Here is a 21,451-nt window from a genome sequence, read left to right on the forward strand (position 1 = left end):
TGGGAGTGCCCGACAGCAACGCTTAGACTCGTTTCTCAACGGACTTGGGAAACCCTAGGCGACAAACCCTGAAAAATTCCATGGGAGTGTCGTGCAGCAACGCTTAGACTTGTTTCTCAAAGGATCGCAAAAACGTGCTTGGACAGGCATGTTACACAAATGTGGCACCAATTCCACATGTTGCACAATTTCAATCAGGTAACTCTAGCTCAATGTCTAGGATTTTGCCTTCTTTTGCTTCATAACCCTTCATGGCTAAAAAGGTTTTGCAGCCTCCCCTTCCGCCAGGGCCACCACCTATTGCTTCACAAGTTGGAAGTTCAATGTCTCAGCCCTTTGTTGGGCTCGCAAAAGTTACTACATGTATATCCTCTACATCATGTGCATTCAAGGCCTATTTATAAATATCCTTACCTATGAATTTTTTTGAATGAAAAATAACCCTTTTTTATTCAATATGTAAATAATCCATTTATATTACACCCTTCTATATGTAAAAAATGTAAAAATTTGTATTTTTAAAATACCTTATATTGAACCCACATGATGCACACCTATTCATGAGTAACTTACCCGAGCTATTGGGCCAACATCCAAATCAGACATCAGTCCTGTTAACATTCAATACCTCTTGGGCATCTAAATCCCTAATGATTGGACCATAGATCTTGCTGTCAATTTGGCTTTGCTTCTCATCTTGTTGAGTGTCCCATTTGCTTGAGCTTGAAGCTTGTGTGATAGTAAACCATGTGAAGCAAAACAAATTGATTTCATGGCCCAAATCCCTATTTTAAAATGGCAGATATGGTAGTCTATGTGCTTAGTGAGGTCTATGGGATGCTTTCCCCAAGGTTGTGTATGCAAATCTTGAGCATAAAGAGCAAAAGAGAAGTTGGAAGGCTGTCCTCCATGGTTGTTTGAGAAAAATCTTGGCAAGAACAGAGAGAGAGGACCTCCTTTCAAAAAGTAACAGAGTTTTAGGTTGTCACTAACTCCTAGAAGTCCTTCTTGGCAAGTTTACCTCTAAAATTTAACTAGGGTTTGAAAACGAGTTTTGTCCCCTTGCCTCTAGATTTGTCCAAGCCTCTTGCCATAGCTTATGTGGTCTTCAAGAAGATGCCATCCCTAGTTGTAGTACTTATGTGTATCTGTAATAAAATAGGGTTTTTAGTGTTCTGAAAGGGGAAAGGATCAAAGACTGAAAGGAGGAGAAAATCTAAAAATAGGGCCTAGAATAGAAAAACTTGGAAAACACTTGCACAATGCAAGGAGTTAATGGCTGCAAATACATGCTTTAGATGTAAACAGGAGGGACACATGGCAAGGGACTATCCCAATAGGCACCAAGTTGAAAGTAAGGAAGATTAGAGGTAAAGTTTCCAACTCACATTGAGCCAACACAAGTCTCTCCATTCTAAAGTGATTCCCCCCTAACCCTTATGGGCCTCACATATGTGTGCTTCTACACTTGCAAATCATAGCAAATCACCAATTGCAAAGCAATCTTTGCCCTAGATTGGGTTTGTTTCTTAGACTACAGAACAAGTCTCAAGATGGAAGATTACACAAATTGCATGTTATTCAATCACATTTGCACATGAATAGTACATTGCTATTAAAGCTTCAATACCAACTTCACACAGGACTAGCTTTTTTTTGCAACTTGTAGCTTTATATGATAACATGACAAACATGTCATTATTCATCTAGTAGGACAACAATCGCCTTACTAAAACAAGAGAAAAAAAATGCAACCATCAAGATGTTGCACCTCAGGAATAGATCGATTGAAGTATCTTTCTATCTTCTTCAAATTTTCTTTGTCTCTTTTGTTTGCGAAGAGATTGAAAGCAACACCTGCAAGAGATTTTCACTCAATATACTCCTCCCCATATCATCTAAATCATCTTGATTGAAGAAAATCACTGCATATCTTTTCTGCCAAACCAACCACTCCTTCCAATTCTGTGCAAGTACAACTCATAGTTTGGCTCATGGGGGTATTCGTTTTTTACTGGTAGATCATAGTTGACCACGAAAGTGACTTGAGCTCCCCACCAGAAAAAGGCCTCACAATTTAAAAAACCAAACAATACTAATAAAGTCAAATAAATTTACACAAAAAAACATGCTAGTCCATTTTCAAGAATCTTGTACGTAACAGTTTACACACAACAAACAAATATGTACGCCTAAAAGGAACCTGCAGTTACATGTACTTGATCAAAACCTTGAGCAAGCACATCTATTTTTATCAAAATACATGTCACTCCAGACCTGAATTCATTTATGGCGAGGTCACAATCCTCAAAAGATATGCCACCATGAATGGATGTGTATGTTGTCGACTCACTGTTGCCAGTCTATTATGTAATTGCCTTGCGCTAACTTGGGTTTTAACAAAAATAATTGCATGCACAAACTTTTCAGCAACAAGAAATATTCAATCAATAAGCATAGACATTTTAGCTAATTCATTTGGGCACTTTACATGATATTGCTTGATAACATCAAGAGAGAGATCTTCTTTGTTTACAAACATAGTGTTTTCCTTGGGGGCTATCTTTATTGTGAACTCCCTCACTTGATCATTTAATGTTGCAAAAAAAAAAAAACACTTGCACATTCAAGAAGTGTAAATGTGATCCCATTCTGAGTTATGATGACGCAGATAAGGTAACATGATACAAATACACAAACTTAAGTCACCATATTTAGCATGGTTATGAATTGATGATGTGACGAATGATTATCAACTTATGACATGGCAAATGGTGTCAAATAAAGCTAGAGGGGCAAACATAACACCAAAGCTCCTTCCCAAGAGACTTGATACAACAAGAGAAAGGTTATTTATTTATTCTACATGCTATTAGGGAAAATATCCATATATATACACACCTGATAGCCACCACAGTTTTTTGTGATGTACTTAATGATATGTGAAGAATAATCCTGGAAACCATTACCAGCATAACACAGAGAAAACACGCTCAAGTCCATAGCTCTACAATAAAAAATTCTAAATGTGATACCCATAGCTTCTAGAAAAGTGCACCATTATTGTTGTCAAAACATTGTTCTCTAGGAGATAACCCCAATCTATAAGAGAGAATAATGCAAAAAAGAAAGAATCATATGCAGAATAAAGCAGACCTATGCAAGCATATGATTAGCTTCATCAAAACCAACCCTTTTATGTGGTTGGCGCTCATGATTTTTGTAGTCATCACTTTTTAATGGTCTCTGTTGGTGTACCAATCACTATTCGATCAACAATCCACTCATGCTTTGCTCTTGAAGAATAGTTGTTGTCAGTAAAATATGAAGAGATGGCACAAAAAGAAGTGATGCCCAAAAATTTGGCCATCTTTTGAAGCACCTCATCATTTTGCTGGGAAATCACACCAAGTTAGACAACATGAGCAAATTCTAGAAAGGAACGTCCTTCAAAATACATATGAAAATACCTAGATAACCAATTTTGTGGTTGGATAGACACAGAATACCTAAGGTGCTTTCAAAGAAAGATCAATCCTACTAAGAATTCCGAGGATGAAACATTTAGTCTTGTCAAACGACCCATTGTGAGCTTGTGCAATAAGATGGTAGTATGGTGGAGTTAGGACGTAGGTAGAGTAACTGATTGGATTTTGCTTATGTCTCACAAAGTTCATCTCGGAGCAGAGCACCTCTAGGAGCTTGCACGATAGGTTTAGATCCTCAAATGTATTTGTTGCAGAAGCCTAAATAAGTTCACTTGCAGGTGTGATCATGCTAAAAGGTGGTTGCAAAAGAGCAATAAAGATTATTTTCTTGACTAGCTATACTTTGATCTCAAACACAATAGTACTCATCGACATGAGAAGGTAGGACAGTGATGTGTGGATGTGAGTGATACCACCCTATGACTCTAGTTATTCTCCCAGTGTCAATAGATATCCGATGCTTAGCTCTAGGTCTGTCTTCAAGGTTGCTACCTTCTACCCCTAAATGATTCTACCCTAGATTGTATCTATTACAAAAGTGAAACCCTAAAAGCATATGTAGTGAAAAATAGGCTGTCTTACTTAAAGATTGTGCCTGTCCCTCTATGTCTGTGAGATAGATTTCTCTGCATTTAGCACCAAATTTTGCAGGGCCTGTAGCTCGGTTTCTTTTGATAAACCAGGGTCTGGCAGCTTGCACGTGTGACTGTCCAATTTTGATAGCTCGTATGCAAAGCTATGCCTACCCACAACTTATATTTTATACAACAGGTCCTATGCGTGATGCTCCCAACCTACGCATAAGCCCTGTCATCACATCAGAGTTAACACATCCGCACTATCTCCTATGCGTAGGTCGTTTACCTACATGATGGCAGTAGCTGGGATGTTGCAATAAAAATGCAGCACAATCTCTCTCTTTTTTCTCATAATAGATAATTGTATTATTATTTTTTAAAGTACAATATTACATGATTACAAGATGTAGGATGGCTCTAGGCCATTGTGCATAATCAAAAGGGTCATACAAACCTGAGTCAACTCTTTTTGTTTATGTTGTCCCTTGAGTCAGGGATCTAAGATATCCTCCACTTTCTCCCTATGACGTGAAAACATAAACCATGGTAAATAGATAACCAGGCAATAGCCAACCAAAAAGAGCACAAGCAAAGAAAATCACCTTTTTTACACAATTTTTACCAGACAAAGGTTAATCATGAGTTTGACTTGCATCCATTAACATATGTGGATGGGCATGACCATGCACCTCCCTCCCCTTCCTCCTCATGGGCATAGGCTTGCATTTTCATCCCACATTGTTGAGGGATTCACATTTACACCTGTCATTTTACTTGCATTGTGATTAAAATTGCACTCACACTAACTTGCACAAGGTTAAGTCACTAGTCCTAATTTAGCAAATTCAACAAGGAGATTCAATAAGCATCTCCTTGTCATTTTCTAAGGCTTCCATAGTGGCACATGCTATCAATATACAAACAAACATGTCACAATCAGGAGATAGGATGTCAAGCAACATTTGTTGCAAATAACTTCCTCGTGCTGTCCATGTTCATCATATCTTGCAATGAGGATTTGCCCACTAGAACATTGTATTAACCTATCAAAACAACATATGTATGACAGATACTCACCAATAAATTTCAATGGCATGTTTTGCTGCTAGTACAAAATGGAACCATTGCAAAGATAGTTGCCCTACCTAGCCCACAATCTAGCCCACAACTTGTAGTTTCTTTTTTGAATGAAATTCACCTCGCCTTCAAGGCAATTCCAAAGGCCTGCAATGCGCCTGTTGCCAAGTTCTCCATTGATGAGTCAATCACCTTCAACCCCTGCAACAAAAGAAAAATTACCATCAAGTCAACTTCCAATTACTAGACAATTAGAGACTTTTGAATGAAATTCACCCTTCCTTTCAAAGTAGTTCCAAAGGCCTACTATGCTCCCATTGCCAAGTTCTCCATTGATGAGTCAATCACCTTCAACCCCTGCAATAAAAGCAAGCTAACCATCAAATCATCTGCCAATTACTAGAGAACCACAGACTAAATCCCAAGCTAGGAAAGTATCCACCAATTACTAGAGAACTAGAGACTAAATCCTATGATAAAATGTTGTCACACACTTTTGCAAGCACAACACATGCAATTTACATATAGATTAGCCCTACTCATGGTGCATGGCAAAAGCAAACAACAAACAAGCTACACTGATCAGTGACATGAAAGATTTTTCTACCTAACTAGACCATTCATTACTTTTAGGCATGTATCAATTTCCACATGCAAACTAGCAAGTCCCAACTGATAATAGATGTGTCTCAATGTCAAACTAAGTACCATGCTAGTCTGCTAACTGTAGGGGTATAACATGGGAGATGTGGTGGTGTTCTACATTGTTATTAGCTATTATAGACCCTATAGCATCTGGCTATGTCAAAATCATTGGAGAGTTTTCTCTGGTTGTGGACCCACCAACAATATCACAATGAAGGGTGTTGCTTCCATCACTTCTGATAGATGTTATCTCCCATAGAAGCATACAAATGGAGGATATACTTCATAGACCATTTGTAGGGCATCTTGATTTGCTATGACAGTCACGTGATTGCCCAGCTGGCATGCTTGAGATTCTTATCTAATCACGATTATGAAGTGTTGAGACGGCAAGCTCAACATGTGTGGACATTGATGATGGACCACCTGGCTAGATGGGTCTGCACGTCTACACTTAGCACGTTGGTGGTCATTATGATACTCACATGGCCACTGACTTATCACTTATTATATTTAGTTTATTACACCTACCTACAGCTGACAAAGACATAGCGCCAAGCGATTAGTGTAGTCAATTATGCACTGTTTGACTCAATAGGCCACTTTCCTTTATGTTGTATCTTATCTCTACTTTGTGTACATTGTATATTGTGTGGAAGAAGAAGAATAAACCAGCAAGAAAACGTTTTGGCCTCCATCTCTCTTCTTGTGTTCTTGAGTGATCTTTCTCTTGTGTATACAATGTGTGTTTGGCGCCGCAGCTCAAGCAACTCCCCCCACCATGCGATTTTTGGCATGGTATCAGAGGTGCGCCACTAAGAGAAGCTGATTTCGAAGGTTGAAGTGAAGGAGAAGAAGCAAGGTTTGAGCAAGCAAGCAACGGGTTAGAAGCTCTTCCATTCTTCCACTCTCTCTTGGATAGTACCTGTGGAGGCACCAGAAGCAGGGTCGAGCAAAAATCTCAGATTGCTATGAGATTTGGTGTGCGAGCAGATCATTGTATATTCTGTAGATATGCCCTTTATAGGCCTTTCTCATAGTTATTTTGGGCATCCGAGGCCGTTTCAGGCCCCGTTTTAGAGCCGCAAGGTTGCGGACAATAGTTTCAGGGTACACTGTGATTTCAGCTATATTGACCAAAAGTGGTTCACAGGCTACAGATTGCAAATTTGTAATTTTGGAGGTATTTGCAGGAAGCAAACATAAGGTTCATCTACAAACAGGTCGCAGATTATATGTACTACTGAACAATCAGTGAAAAAGATTGCTTGGTGTATTACTATGCATGTGTTGTGGAAGATTGCAGAAGACTAGCTTGTTGTGTTATATCCTTGTTTGTGATAATGGCAGAGAACAGTGGAAATCCCATTATTGAGAAGCTCAACAAGAACAACTACCCTTCATGGAAGTTCTATGTGACGAACTTCCTCATTGGAAAGGGCCTTTATGAGTTTGTCTCAGGTGAAGAAAAGGAGCCAGATCTGGGTATCCCTCCGACTGTAGATGAGTTAAAAGCATGGAAAGAGTGGAATGCAAAAGACAAAAAGGTGATGTACTGGCTATCTGCAGTAATTGATAATACTATGCTAGGACATATCAGGAATGTAGAAACTTCACATGCAGCTTGGACAATTTTTGAGAGCATGTTTTCAGTAAATACAAAGGCATAAAAGATTCAACTCAAGCAAGAGTTAAATGCCTTGAAGAAAGGAAAAATGTCTACTAATGAGTATGCATTGAAGGTGAGGAGCATTGCAGATGCCTTAGCAGCGATTGATGCAATGCCGGATGATGATGATTTGGTTTCATCCACTCTGAGTGGCCTTAACAATGAGAAGGCATGGAAATCATTTGTTACTTCATCAGTATATGTACGGAAGCCATTTCGAGATTTTAATGAGCTGATCTCTCTCATGATTATTACTGAAGAGATCAATATGCAAGATGATTTGTCTGAAAGAAATTGTGAACATGTCCAAGCATTTTACTCGAGTTCAGGAAGGGGACATGGAAGATCCTCTTTGAGACTCTATGGTATGGGACGTGCTGGCGATAACTAGCAAAACAAGTTCAATCAACAGTTTGGTGAAATGCAGGTTTCTGGTGGAGGCAGAGGTAACCTTAGAGGCAAGGGGAGCTCTAGAGGAAGAGGTGGATGGCAGAATAGAGGTTCTGGAAATTCTACTATTGTTTGCCATTATTATGGCAAAAAATGCCATATTTCAGCACATTGCTATACAAAGAAGGATGATATTCACAGTGGTAACTTACAGCAAGGAAACTATGCATCGTCTTCACGATAGAATGAAGACAAAAACGAGCATCTGTTTGTTATGCAACATATGATGAATGCAGTTACAGGAAAGAGGACACATGATGATATATAATATGTTGATTCAGGTGCATCTAATCATATGACCTGTCATGTTGAATGGTTTAGAGAGATGCAGGACTTACAAAACCCAAGTTATGTGTAGACGGGTGATGATTCATGCCACCCAATTTCACACTTTGGAAAGGTTCCCTTGTCCTTGTATGATGGCAAGACAAAGAGTCTGATAGATGTATTACATGTGCCATCAATTACAAAGAATATAGTATTTATTGGCCAAATTGTAGAGCATGGGGTGCAAGTCCGATTCAATGCAAAAGCTTGTTTTGTAGAAGACTTTAATGATAAGTGCAGGTTGATCACAAAAGGAAGTGGAGTTGGCTGAATGTTCACTTTAGATGTTGGAATTCCTGCAATGGATGCTGCTATGTATGCTAAAGGAAAAGGAGTAGTTGCAGATATTGAAAAATGGCATAAACGTATTGGACATGCAAACGTGCAAAGGCTGAAATGCAGTCCAGAGGATTGGTTACATGGATGCCTTCATTTAGAGTTGCAGAATTGCATAAAGTCTGTGAAGCATGCCACTTTCGTAAGCAGGCGAGACAACCCTTCTCGCATGATAGAGAAGTGAGCAGAAATATACTTGATGTAGTACATACATATGTTTGGGGGCCTACACAAAATGTATCTCTTGGTGGCAGCAAATACTTTGTCACATTTATTGATGATTGTTCAAGGAAGTTATGGCTATACTTCATGAAGGAAAAAAGTGACGTGTTTGAGCACTTCAAATCTTTTAAGGCAGCCACTGAAATAGAAACATGCTTAAAAGTAAAGTTCTTGAGATCAGATGGAGGGGGAGAGTACCTCTCTAATGAGTTCAGTGGCTTCTTGAGGACTCATGGGATAAAGAGGCAATTTACCTACAGGTATACCCCACAACAAAATGGTGTTGCAGAAAGAAAAAATAAGCATATTGCAAAAGTTGCACAGGCATTAATGGCTAAAAAGAATATGCCCAAACATTTTGGTCTGAGGCTGTCCATACTACTGTTTACATTATGAACGGAACTCCCACAACTGCAATTCATGGGATGACTCATACAGAATGCTTTACTCGCAGGAAGCCTAATGTATCACACTTGAAGGTATTTTGCTGTGCTGCATACGTTCATGTGCAAGATGAGCTATGGAAGAAGCTTGATCCAAAGGCAAAAAATGTGTTTTTATTGGATACTCTTTAGAGTAGAAAGGGTATTGCTATTATAACCTTGTCACAGGTGAGTTTAGAGTGAGCAGGGATGTTATCTTTGATGAGATGGGAAGTTGGTATACACCTACTGGTGATGTTTTGGATGATGATAATGATTAAGACAGCTATGTGCAAAAAGATAAACAAGAATGACGGAGTCTTAGTGGACCAAAAACATCATCTGGTACTACACCTACAGTGAGTCCTTGGTCTAGGAGACTAAGGAGTAGCCCCACATCTTCAGGTGGATTTATAAAAGTGCTGCAGGGAAGGACAAAGGAAAGAAGAAAGAGCTGGATGGTAATGGTGCATCTACCACTCATTTGGAAATTGACAGAGATTCTAGTGGTTCAGAGAGCTTGGATGATGAGTTTGGTATTCCTTCTGTCAGGACACCAAGTGTATAGAGAGCTCATAGTAATGTAGAGGCTCCATTGAGTGATCCGGTGGTACGCAGATCTAGCAGGGTCAAATATCTTGTTAAAAGATTTGGTTTTGAAGGTTATGCAGCTCACCATTATGATTATATGGTGAAACTAGTTGAGGATGTTGATCCCACTTGTTTTGAGGATGCTGTTGGTCATTCTCATTGGGATGCAGCAATGATTGAGGAGATGGCTACATTAGAAGCCAATAAGACTTGGAATTTGGTACCCTTGCCTAAGGGTAAGAAAGCTATTGGTTGTAAGTGGGTTTACAAAGTCAAGAATAATACAGATAGTTCAATTAGCAGGTATAAAGCTAGGCTAGTTGCAAAAGGCTATGCTCAAACATATGGCATAGATTATAAAGAGACATTCAATCCAGTTGCTAGGATGGCAACCGTTAGATGTGTGATTTCCTTGGCAGCAGCCAAAGTTTGGAGTTTGCAGCAAATGGATGTTAAGAATGCCTTCTTGCATGGTGAATTGCAAGAAGAAGTGTATATGGAGCAGCCAGCGGCTTATGAGAATTTAGAGCATCGCACATATGTGTGCAGGTTAAAGAAGGCACTCTATGGGCTCAAGCAAGCACCTAGAGCATGGTCTGACAAGATTGGAGAGTATCTTGTCAATATTAGATTTTGTATATCTGATGCTGATCACTCACTTTAGGTGAGAAAGGGAGACGTAGGTTTGGTCATCATAGTCATCTATGTGGATGACTTGATTATTACAGGTGACAGTGGCAATGGGATTGCTGAAGTTTAGGACTTCTTGAAGAAGAAGTTTGAGATGAAAGATTTGGGTGAACTAAGATACTTTCTTAGTATTGAGGTGACCAGATGTGATGATGGTATATGGCTATCCCATAGGCAGTATGGCTTGGATATGTTATCCAAGTATGTTATGACAGCATGTAAGCCTCTTTCAGTACCATTGGAGCAAAATGTGAAGTTGAGTGCTGATGTTGGAGATGAGATAGAAGACCCTACTATGTTCAGGCGGATAGTAGGGAGTTTGATTTATGTGGCTATCACAAGGCCAGACTTGAGCTATGATGTTGGCCTTGTCAGTCAGTTTATGCAGATGCCTAGAAAGCCTTATTTGGATGCAGTTAGACATATATTGAGGTATGTGAAGTCCACTTTACATTATCGAATTTTTTATGAGGTAGGTAAGGATGTACAATTCTTTGGATACACAGATGCAGATTGGGCTGGTAGCATGTCGGACAGAAGATCTACAAGTGGATTCATGTTTTCCCTTGGTAGTGGAGCAGTTACATGGAGCAGCAAAAAGCAACCTACAATTGCTTTATTGAGTACACAGGCTGAGTATAGAGGTGCTACTATGGTAGCATGCGAGGTGGTATGGCTGCAAAATTTATTAGGTGATTTGAATGTGCAGGGAGATAGTCCAGTTGTTGTCATTCATTGTGACAACATGAGCAACATACAACTAGCTAGGAATCTAGTGTTCCATGCTAGGACAAAACACATTGAGGTGCACTACCACTTTGTGAGAGAGAAGGTACTTACAGGAGAGATTAACTTGGTATATTTCAATACACAGGATCAAATAGCTGACATTTTCATAAAGCCATTGGGTGCAAAGAAGCTTCGAAAGTTCTGAAGCTTACTTGGAGTTGCAGAGATAGAGTTGAGCTTGAGGGGGAGTGTTGAGATGGCAAGCTCAACATGTGCGGACATTGATGATGGACCGCCTAGCTAGATGGGTCCGCACGTCTACACTTAGCACGTTGGTGGTCATTATGATACTCACATGGCCACTAACTTATCACTTATTATATTTAGTTTGTTACACCTACCTACAGCTGGAAAAGACATAGCACCAGTCAATTAGTTTAGTCGGTTATTCACTGTTTGACTTAGTAGGCCACTTTTCTTTATGTTGTATCTTATCTATACTTTGTGTACATTGTATAGTGTGTGGAAGAAGAAGAAGAAATCAGCAAGAAAACGTTTTGGCCTCCATCTCTCTTCTTGTGTTCTTGAGTGAGCTTCCTCTTATGTATACAGTGTGTGTTTGGCGTCGCAGCTCAAGAAAGTCCCCCCACCACACGATTCTTGACATGAAGTTGCTGCTATTAATCAAGTCTAATGGAGCATCTTCATTCTACAGCATTTTGTTCCTTTTCCAAAGCAGTTCAAGAGGACTGAGATATCATTCTACAGCAATTTGTTTCTTCTGTATAGCTTCTACAAACTAATAGTCTATAACCATATGTTGATTTAGATATCTACAAGAGAGGAAGCAATTTGGAGTACCCTTAGCATCTTATCAAATTAATCAAGAAAAGCTTGTCCGAATGTTGGGTAATATACAAGCCATGGCTCTCATGGATTGGTGACTTTGTAAATTGTATAAAGCAGGGAAAATGACACCTGGGCATGCAAACCTTGTAGAGGTTTGAGAAAATAAGAATGCTATGATATCTTAAGAGTTCATTTATTGTTTTTGGTGATAAAAAATAATCAACACAAAAAAAGAAACACAAATTGGTTTTGAGTGTTCCAAAATGTGAAAAGCAAAGGACTTTGGAAACAACACACTAAAAGCCATCATGTGTCTCAACTCATACTTGCAGACCAAAATTATATTATATGCAAGTGATTGCTCGTAGGAGAGGAGAGGAGAGTGCCACACAAGTATGTGGGAAAGTAAACAGCTCAATAAGACTACCCCATTGGCAATTCCTTGCACCAGCTGTGTAATTTAGATTTTGTTTGTGGCAAAACCATAATAGGAGGAATGCCAGTTGTAGCACAATAAGTTAAAAATACTACAGAAGTATCAGTAGTTAATGCACAACTAACATCAATGACATCCTTATTCATTTTCCTTAGCCTCTTCACTTGACTCACCAAGATTATCATGCCAAGATCCTTAAAGATCCTCATGTGACTAATACCACACTACTTTACCCACAAGTCATTCAAATTTAGCATCTCGTTATCAAATCACTCTGCATGGAAAAAATTTGAATTCCCTTGAAAAGCATTTGCAATACATCTCAGGAAGTACACACTCTTTCTTACTCCAAGCACCTAATCCAAAACGGCCAAGTGGATTCACCGACACAGGAATCAAACAGAGTTCCAGTACTTTACATCTTATTTCTTAGGGCCTTCATATCATGCTTGTTAGGGGTCAAGAAAAAATAACTTTAGTCTAAAACCATTCACAAGTTTAGGCAACAATTTACCCTCCAAATCAACCAATTGAAATATTCATTGCCCTAAGTCCTTAAAAATTATGTATGGTCCCACATACCTGAGTTTTAATTTGCCAGAATGCTTGCCCAATTTAGAGTTGTACATTAAGACCAAATTTCCATGTTTAAATTTCTTCTTCTTCAAGTAGTGATTCAGCCATGCAGATCTTCTATTTTGAATTATAGTAGCCACATAAGCACTGTGAAATCTGTCTTCATCCAAAGACATCAACTGCTCCAATCTCTGTTTAAGTGAATCCTCCTGTGTTAATCTATTTGAAACTACCACCCTTAAAGATGGTGCTATGAACTCCATTGGAACCACAGCTTCCATGCCATAGACCAATCTGAATGGTGTGAGTTTTATATTAACCTTAAAGGCTGTTCTAAATGCCCACAATGCTTAATTAAATTTCAGATCCCAATCCTTCCTATTTTTTGAAATGGTCCTTTTAAGAATTTTAACAAAATCTTATTACTGTTCTCAGCTAATCCATTGGCCTGTGGATGATATATTGAGGACATTTTATGGCTAATCATATGAGTTTCAGTTAGAACTTTAATCACCTTGTTAAGAAAATGCTCCCTGATCTGATACAAGTTCTACTGGGCAGTCAAATCTCGTCATTATGTTATTATACAGGAAATAGGCCACACTCCTTGCCTTATTATCCTTTAATGCAATAGCTTCTGCCCATTTGGTACAATAATCTATAGCAACCAAAATATATATGTTTCTTGAAAGTTCTATTGCTAGCTTGAATGGACCCATAAAATCCATTCTCCACTTCTCAAAAGGACGCAATGGCAAAACTGGATGCTGCCTCATTCTATCCTAATTCCTTGGATATCCATCCCTTTGACATTTATCACAAGCCTTTGCATAATGATGTGAATCTCTCATTACTGTTGGCCACCATAAACCATTCTAAAATATTTTTCTACTAGTTATGTCACCTGAAAAGTGACCTCCAGAATTTCCTGTATGAGCTTCAATTAACACTGATGTCTCTACTGACTGTCAGGAACACATCTCCTGATAATGTGATCCACTCCTCTTTTATAAAAATATCCTCCAATTACTGAATAGGTTGCACTTCTTAATACCAACTTCCTCTTGTGTTCTTTTGTCATTCCCTCAAGGAATACCCCTTCAGTAAGGTAATTAAGCATCTATTCATACCAATCACCTGACTTGGTTGCCTGAATCTGAAATAAGTCTACATTAGGTAAATCATCTGGTATCCCTTTAGGAGGTTCTCCTGACTCCAATCTGCTTAAATAATCAGCAATCAAATGCTCCCTTAGGTCTATGCACAATGGAATAATCAAATTCCTAGAATAACAGAATCCATCTAGCCAATCTTCCTGTTGGTTGTGGTTTATTCACCAAATAGTTCAATGCCTGATGATCCACATGAATTATGATTGAATTTCCCAAGAAATAATGCCTGAACTTTTTCAGCGCAAATATAACTCCTAGGCACTCCCTTTCGGTAACATAATAATTTCTTTTTGCTCTTGTCATCACCTTGCTTGCATAATAAACTGGTATAAACTAGCCTTTCTATTTTTCCTGCATTAACATAGCTCCCATTGCAATATTAGAGGCATCTTCAAACACATGGAATGGTAAACTCCAATCAGGAGGCTGCATTATTGGTGCTACTTGTAACATCTTCTTCAATAATCTAAATGTTTTTTCCTGTTCTTCTGTCCAGACATACTTCACAACCTTCTTGATCAACTTGGTCAATGTAACATAGACATGAGACAAATATTTCAAAAATCTGTTATGCCACTTGATCTGTCCAACAAATCTGCTCAATTCTTTCAAATTAGCTGGTGCCTTGGCCTTTTGTATAGCTACCACTTTCCTGGGATCAACCTGTATTCCTTCTTCAAAAATTATATGCCCCAGTAAAATCCCTCTTTTAACAGCAAAACGACATTTGGCTAGATTAAGACTCAACCTTGTCATTTTGCATCTTTCAAAGCATAATCTGAGTTGATTAAGGTGATCCACAGCCTTCCCAAACACACTAAAATCATCTAGAAAGATTCTCATGAATGTTGTCAAGTATGGAGTAAAGACTTCATGTACCCATTTCTGAAATGTAGATGGAGCATTCTCTCTTGAATTTCCTTCAAACATCCATGTCTCACCTGTCTTTGATTCTCCCAATACTAAGGGTGTTTCATCTCCTTATGAGATATAACAAGATCAGTCACATGCTTTCCACCTGATCTTGTAACAACTAGAACTGATGCCGATTTTTCAGGAATCTCCTCCACCTGTATGCAATTTGAATAGTCACACTAGGCATGCGACACGTTGAGATAGTCCCCTTATTGTATCTGTAACACAGGTTCATTGACTTGCCCAACTTCCTCCACAATGACTACATTAGCCTGTGGTGGCCTATTTTGTTGTGCGTGTGCAGGTGGTCTCTGATTGTTATATCTGATAATAGGAATACCTCTCTCCTCTCTATGTTTACACCACAAAGAGCAATTCAGATCCTGACTCTGATTCATTCCTCCATAATATGTGCATGGGCCATCATTCAGACTATCAAATCCTTGAGGATTTTGTGGTCCCCAGTTATTTCTCCCCTGAAAACTTCTAGGTGGACCTTCCATTGCCCTAGTTCTGTCTAGTTCTACTGCTTTTGTAGCTTGTGCATTTTCCCTTGGGGCATTTGTTGTCTTGGGTTTGCCCTATTGTTAGGATTATACCAACAAGTAGCATCTGTGTGCCCATGCTTCTTGCATGTATTACAATATGGTTTGTCCTTCTTCTGATATCTTGAAATTCCCGTACTCTTCAAAGTTGCAATAATTTGTTAATTCAGGTTCTGAGACTTGCTCTTTGTCTTTCCCTTTCCATTTTTGTCCTTCTTTCCCCTAGCTTTACTTTCTCTACTTCTCTTTCCTTTTCTTCTTCATGCTTCTGGATTTCATTTTTCATCTTCTGAATCATCAGAATCAAAATCTGAACTGCCATCTTCTGAATCCGAATTTGAGTCGACTCTAAATTTGAGTCTGAATTGGAATCACTATCTAAATCTGAATCAATGCTATACTACTACTTCTTCTTCTGTTTGATGGTTCCCAACCTTTTCTTTGCTCTTCTAGCAGCTACCAACTGATTAAATCCTCCTACACCTCCAGGAATATCTATACTGGCTACTGCAGTTCTAAGGGATTTCCTCAACCCATTATAGAAATATTCCCCTAGCATCTCATTGGTTGTCCTTTCATTGGGTGCAAGTCTTCCATTCAAATCTAAAAACTATTGTGCATAATTCTCCACAAGGAGCCTCTTCTGTTTCATTATTTTCAGCTTCTTCAGAATATCAGTGGGTGTTTTCCACCTGAATCTTACCAGAAATGCTATTTTTAATGCTTGTGTATCAGCAAAATGGGTTGCACCATACTATATAAACCAGTTCATAGCCTTACCCTCCAATGTGGTAGCAAGTTGCTGCTTTTTCACATCATCTCCATACAATACTCCTAGTCCAGTTGCTTCCCATTTTGTGTTGAATTGAGCTACCATCGGGGACTTTCTTTTTGGACTCACCCATGAAGTTTGCAAATTTGACTTTGAGATTTGCTGGATTAGGGGGTTGTGCAATTGATCCTGGCTATTGTGTTGCTGCAACCTTTCTTCTTGCTAGTTTTTTAGGCAATAGTTGAAGCCTTAGTTTTCTCCTTCCACGTCTCTAAATTTGAGACCATGCTAGCAGTCCCACAAATAGGTTTCTATTTCTCTCCTCCTCACCTTGTGTAATCTGTAATTGCTAATCAGTAACAACATCTTCTGCTGCATGATTAGGGCCTACTTCTTCAATTTGTACTTCTTGATCACTTAGATACCCTAAATCTAGGATATCCACCTGACTGCCACTACTAAATCTTTGTTGTTCTTTCTTCTTCTGTTTCTCTTCATGTTCTAATTTTGCTTGTAGCCTGGTATAGTAGATTCCAAAATATTCACCCCTATATTTTTCAACAGACATACCCCATATACCTATTCTATCTCAAATTATTCTACTGCTAAGATCCAGATGCACAATATTCATAGTGATGTCTCACATAACCACGCTAATTTTTCTATCTTGCCCTGACCAATTTAGGTGTACAAATCAGCCCATATGGTTGAAATTTTTTCCAAAGATCTTAATTATGCCAATTTGCATGAACACACTGCCTGTATTCTTCAAACCAAAAGGAGCAACTTGTTTTGTCTGTTCTTTCCACACTACCTCCCTGATCTTTCCAACAACATCTAAAGGTAAATCAAGAAACTGTATGTTCAGAAATACCTGACTCTATGCCTCAAACTCTCCTTCTGTTGTCCAATTCTGAAACTTCTATAACATAGCCTATGCAAAAGATTCTCATTCCTCCTCTTCAGTAGTCCAATACTGAAATTCCTCAAGCCATGAATCCATTTCTAACTGTATCTGTTAACTCATGAATCTTTTGTACCTTTTCCATTCTGAAACATCTTGCATGATGCCCAAAGACTAATTTGCAAGAGCGCCAAGTGTTAGGGGTTAAAAAGATTCCCCATTAAAGATCACTTCAACATACATACCATATTTGCACCGAACGGAAATCATTTCGCAATTCAAATATTCAACTACTCAAAACAGTTAACAATTTTGAATACAGATATGATCCGGGTTTTTTACTCTTCAAACACTAGGTATGCTACATTGCTTCTCGATTATGATAACTCTAGCAAATGGGGGGAACAAGTTCTTAGGAGGGATGTCAATGTAAAGGGTAAAAAGGATGGTTATCTTAGTAAAGATGGAAATGGATTACACCTAGGAGTTGAGTGAGTGCATAGATTTTTCAACGGACTAGCCTCCAACTACACGTGGTTTTTGTCTGCATCACTGAGATTTGGAATCTATCACCATCATTAGAGGACACCTGACCCTAGCACACAAGTCAATATCCACATCATGGTGTTATTTGGATATTACACAAAATCTTACAAGCATGGACCCCTTCTGTCACATGCTTATATGTATTTATATATATATATGGGGGACTAAAGTCAAAGCAACTTTTCGAAGCCATTTTTGATAAACTCAATAACTCCCAAGAAAAAGAAAATTTCAAGAAAATTCTCTCGTAGCCCGATCAAGAAAATTCTCAAGCAAATTTCAAGAAAATTCTCCCAAGAGTTCACAAGACAAGGGTAAATGGATGGTGATTGAAGCCTTATTTTCAAAGAGATAGGGACAATTTGGAGCAGTCATTTAATGAAGAGCCACCAATGAGGGGGTGCAGTCCTCCTTGCTCTATTGGACCATCATTAGCAAGCTAGAGGCATGAATGCCTATAGCCTAAGGGGAGGGCTAATGATCCAGGTTTTTTACAAACCAGATTTCTATCGCAAAATTTGGTCAAATCCCCTATCAAGAGCCTTACCATATCACTTTGGGTTTACTCTTCAAGCACTAGGTATGCTACATTGCTTCTCGATTTTGATAACTCTAGCGAATGGGGGGAACAAGTTCTTAGGAGGGATGTCAATGTAAAGGGTAAAAATGATGGTTATCTTAGTAAAGATGGAAATGGATTACACCTAGGAGTTGAGTGAGTGCATAGATTTTACAAAGGACTAACCTCCATCTACACGTGGGTTCTGCCTGCATCAAAGAGATTTGGAATCTATCACCATCATTAGAGGACACCTCACCCTAGCACACAAGTCAATATCCACATCATGGTGTTATTTGGATCTTACACAAAAGCTTACAAGCATGGATCCCTTCTGTCACATGCTTATATGTATTTATATATATATATGGGAGACTAAAATCAAAGCAGCTTTTGGAAGCCATTTTTTATAATCTCAATAACTCCCAACGAAAAGAAAATTTCAAGAAAATTCTCTCGTAGCCCGATTGGTTTTGATCTAGTCTACAAAGTTGCAGAAGAAACTTTTTTCAGATTCTTCACTAATTTGAAGTTATAAAGGTGCAGACTGCTGGCTATATGCAATTTTCTTCTCTCTTTCACCACATCAACTTTCCATTCTATCCTTCTTGTAAATATATTATAACAATGTGCTTTGGGCACCCACCTCTTGTAATCTAGCTCCCTTTCTCTATTTTGTCTACCACCACCCTTGGCTTCTTGCATGATGACCAAGGTGGGGACTTGTCCCATCTACTATTCTCCATATTTTCAAAGATGCCATACATCATCTAGATGATGTTAATCAAGAAAATTAGCCTAATCTAATCGCTCATAGAGGCTATATAAAGAGCCCATGGAGAAGGAGAATGGCAATGTCAAGCACATGAGAGCACTCTAGAATACCCTCATGCTAGTCAATCTCTTTGAGGTAAGCTATGAGTGAGTTATTTTATTATGTAGCATAATGGCAAGCTTCCTCTACCTCTTCTCCTCTTGTCTCCCTCTCTTCTCATCTTCTCATTCCATGAATACATAATGGCAAGCGTCATCTACCTCTTCTCCTCTTGTCTCCCTCTCCTCTCATCTCTCTCTCTCATATTCTAATGTGGTGTCTAGTACATATATTCTCTCTTGTAAATTTGTGTCTTGGTTCTTTTGATTCTCTTTGAGAAAAGGGATGTCTTAGCCCATCCTACCTTTGGCTAGGTGGTGCCCCTCTTTAGTTCTCTTAGTGAGGATTGGAGGTTGGATGGGTGAGAGACAACCCATTCATCATTTCAGCCCTCATTTTTTGTGCTCGCGCGCTGAGTATATTCTCATGCACAATTCTCTACCTCCTTATGCGGGATGATAAAACACATAGTGGTGCATCCTCTACAACAAGTGCTCCAAGTGGCTCTTCTCCAAGGCCTTCACCAACTCTTTTTAAAGCTGGTTGAAGTCCAGGACTCCCACAATGGTCTTCCAAGGAAGCCTAAGAAAGGAAGTATGCCTATCGGATGATGGCACGTATGCAGGTAAAAGGTGTTCACCTTAGAAGCTCCATTCTCTCACAACAGAAAAAATCATGTTGCCATCAATTACCAGGCTCTCATAATTGTGGTGAGTGTTTTGCAAACAAAGTGAAGGCCCTTCTGGGAGGTCCTCGTCTCCAAATCATCAAATCCCTCTCTCTCTCTGTCCTAATCCACATCAAAGGAGGACAACTATGCATGAACAGTGTGGAGTTTTATAGAGGTGCAAAGTATGGAGACTACCTTCAACTGTTGCTAGCTCGAAGGTTGGGTGTGTTTGAAAAGATTTCCATCACACCTTATGAAATATATATCGCCGAGGATGGATACACTAAGGCAAGAACAATCACTAGTGAGCAAATTCTCTGTATAGCAAAGTTGGTGGGTTCCAAAAAGAAACACTCTAGGAAAAATCCTTTATAATTCAAGAAAGTGCATTCTCTCTACTCCCTTAAGTAGTCTCCACTTATTAATAATAATAATGGCCCAAATTTCTACACCTTCCACTTTGTACAAAACATCCAAGTTAATGTATGCATCAGTAGGAAGATTTTCTTCCAGTAGCGTCTTGTCATGTACTTTGGGGCTGAAAGATTAAGGGAGATTCTTGTATCACCAGAACCTATAATCTTCCCAATGCTAGACTACAATGCATCCTTCAATGTACATATCTTTATTTTATTATAATAGTTTCTCATGAATCACCATGAGTTGTATGGACCATTCAACCTCTTGCTATGCAAACTGTGCATATTGTAGCCAGCACAAAGCTTGTATTCCAAGGCATTATTAGAAGCATACTGGGGCCTAGACGTCTTGCTGAAATCAATGCATCTATGAACCCATTCATCCTTCCCCTCATAAAATACAACTTAAGTCTAGACATGTTCATCTTTATACTCTACTAAGGCAACATGGCATTTCCAAGCTTCTTTGGGCACAATGGGGAAAATGCAGTGGATTTTTTAGACAACCTTGAGATGGCCTTCCTTGTCTCTAGGAGGGATGATGAAGCATTAAAGTTGAGGGCTTTTCCTTTGGTGCTCAAGGAAGAAGCTAGAATGTGGTTCCAAACTCTAAATCCGGCCCAAAGAGCTGAATGGGAGGGATTGAATGCAACTTTCTTACAGAGATTTCAACAAACTAACTCAGCTAAAGACTTATGGCAACGGCTTTTGGCCCTCCATCAAAGTGATCCTTATGGTTATGCAACTTATGAGGAAGGATTTTTGAAGCTTTGGGGGTAATGGTCAGACTCACTGAATCCTGGTGAGAGAGCTCCAAACTGCCTTCAAAAGGATCGATTTATTTCAGGTTTGTACCCCTTGCTCAAGGAGAAGTTAAAGGTGAAATTTCCAAACACATTTGAAGATGCTTTGAGAATCACTAGGGAAAATAATCGAAAGATTCTCTACCAAGCCCAAGCTAGCCAAGTAGTTTTGGGAAACAACATCACA

The 21,451-nt window shown here is 39.0% G+C and overlaps 1 pseudogene; it reads right to left on the bottom strand.

Moving 5' to 3' along the window:
* Window positions 1-1,729: 1,729 nt before the first annotated feature.
* Window positions 1,730-16,594, bottom strand: LOC148041076 (DEAD-box ATP-dependent RNA helicase 38-like; annotated as a pseudogene).
* Window positions 16,595-21,451: the final 4,857 nt, after the last annotated feature.

The sequence above is a fragment of the Lygodium microphyllum genome, chromosome 1 (genome assembly GCF_053477565.2).
Source record: "Lygodium microphyllum isolate KBCC chromosome 1, Lygodium_microphyllum_v1.1.10, whole genome shotgun sequence".
Lineage (NCBI taxonomy): Eukaryota > Viridiplantae > Streptophyta > Polypodiopsida > Schizaeales > Lygodiaceae > Lygodium > Lygodium microphyllum.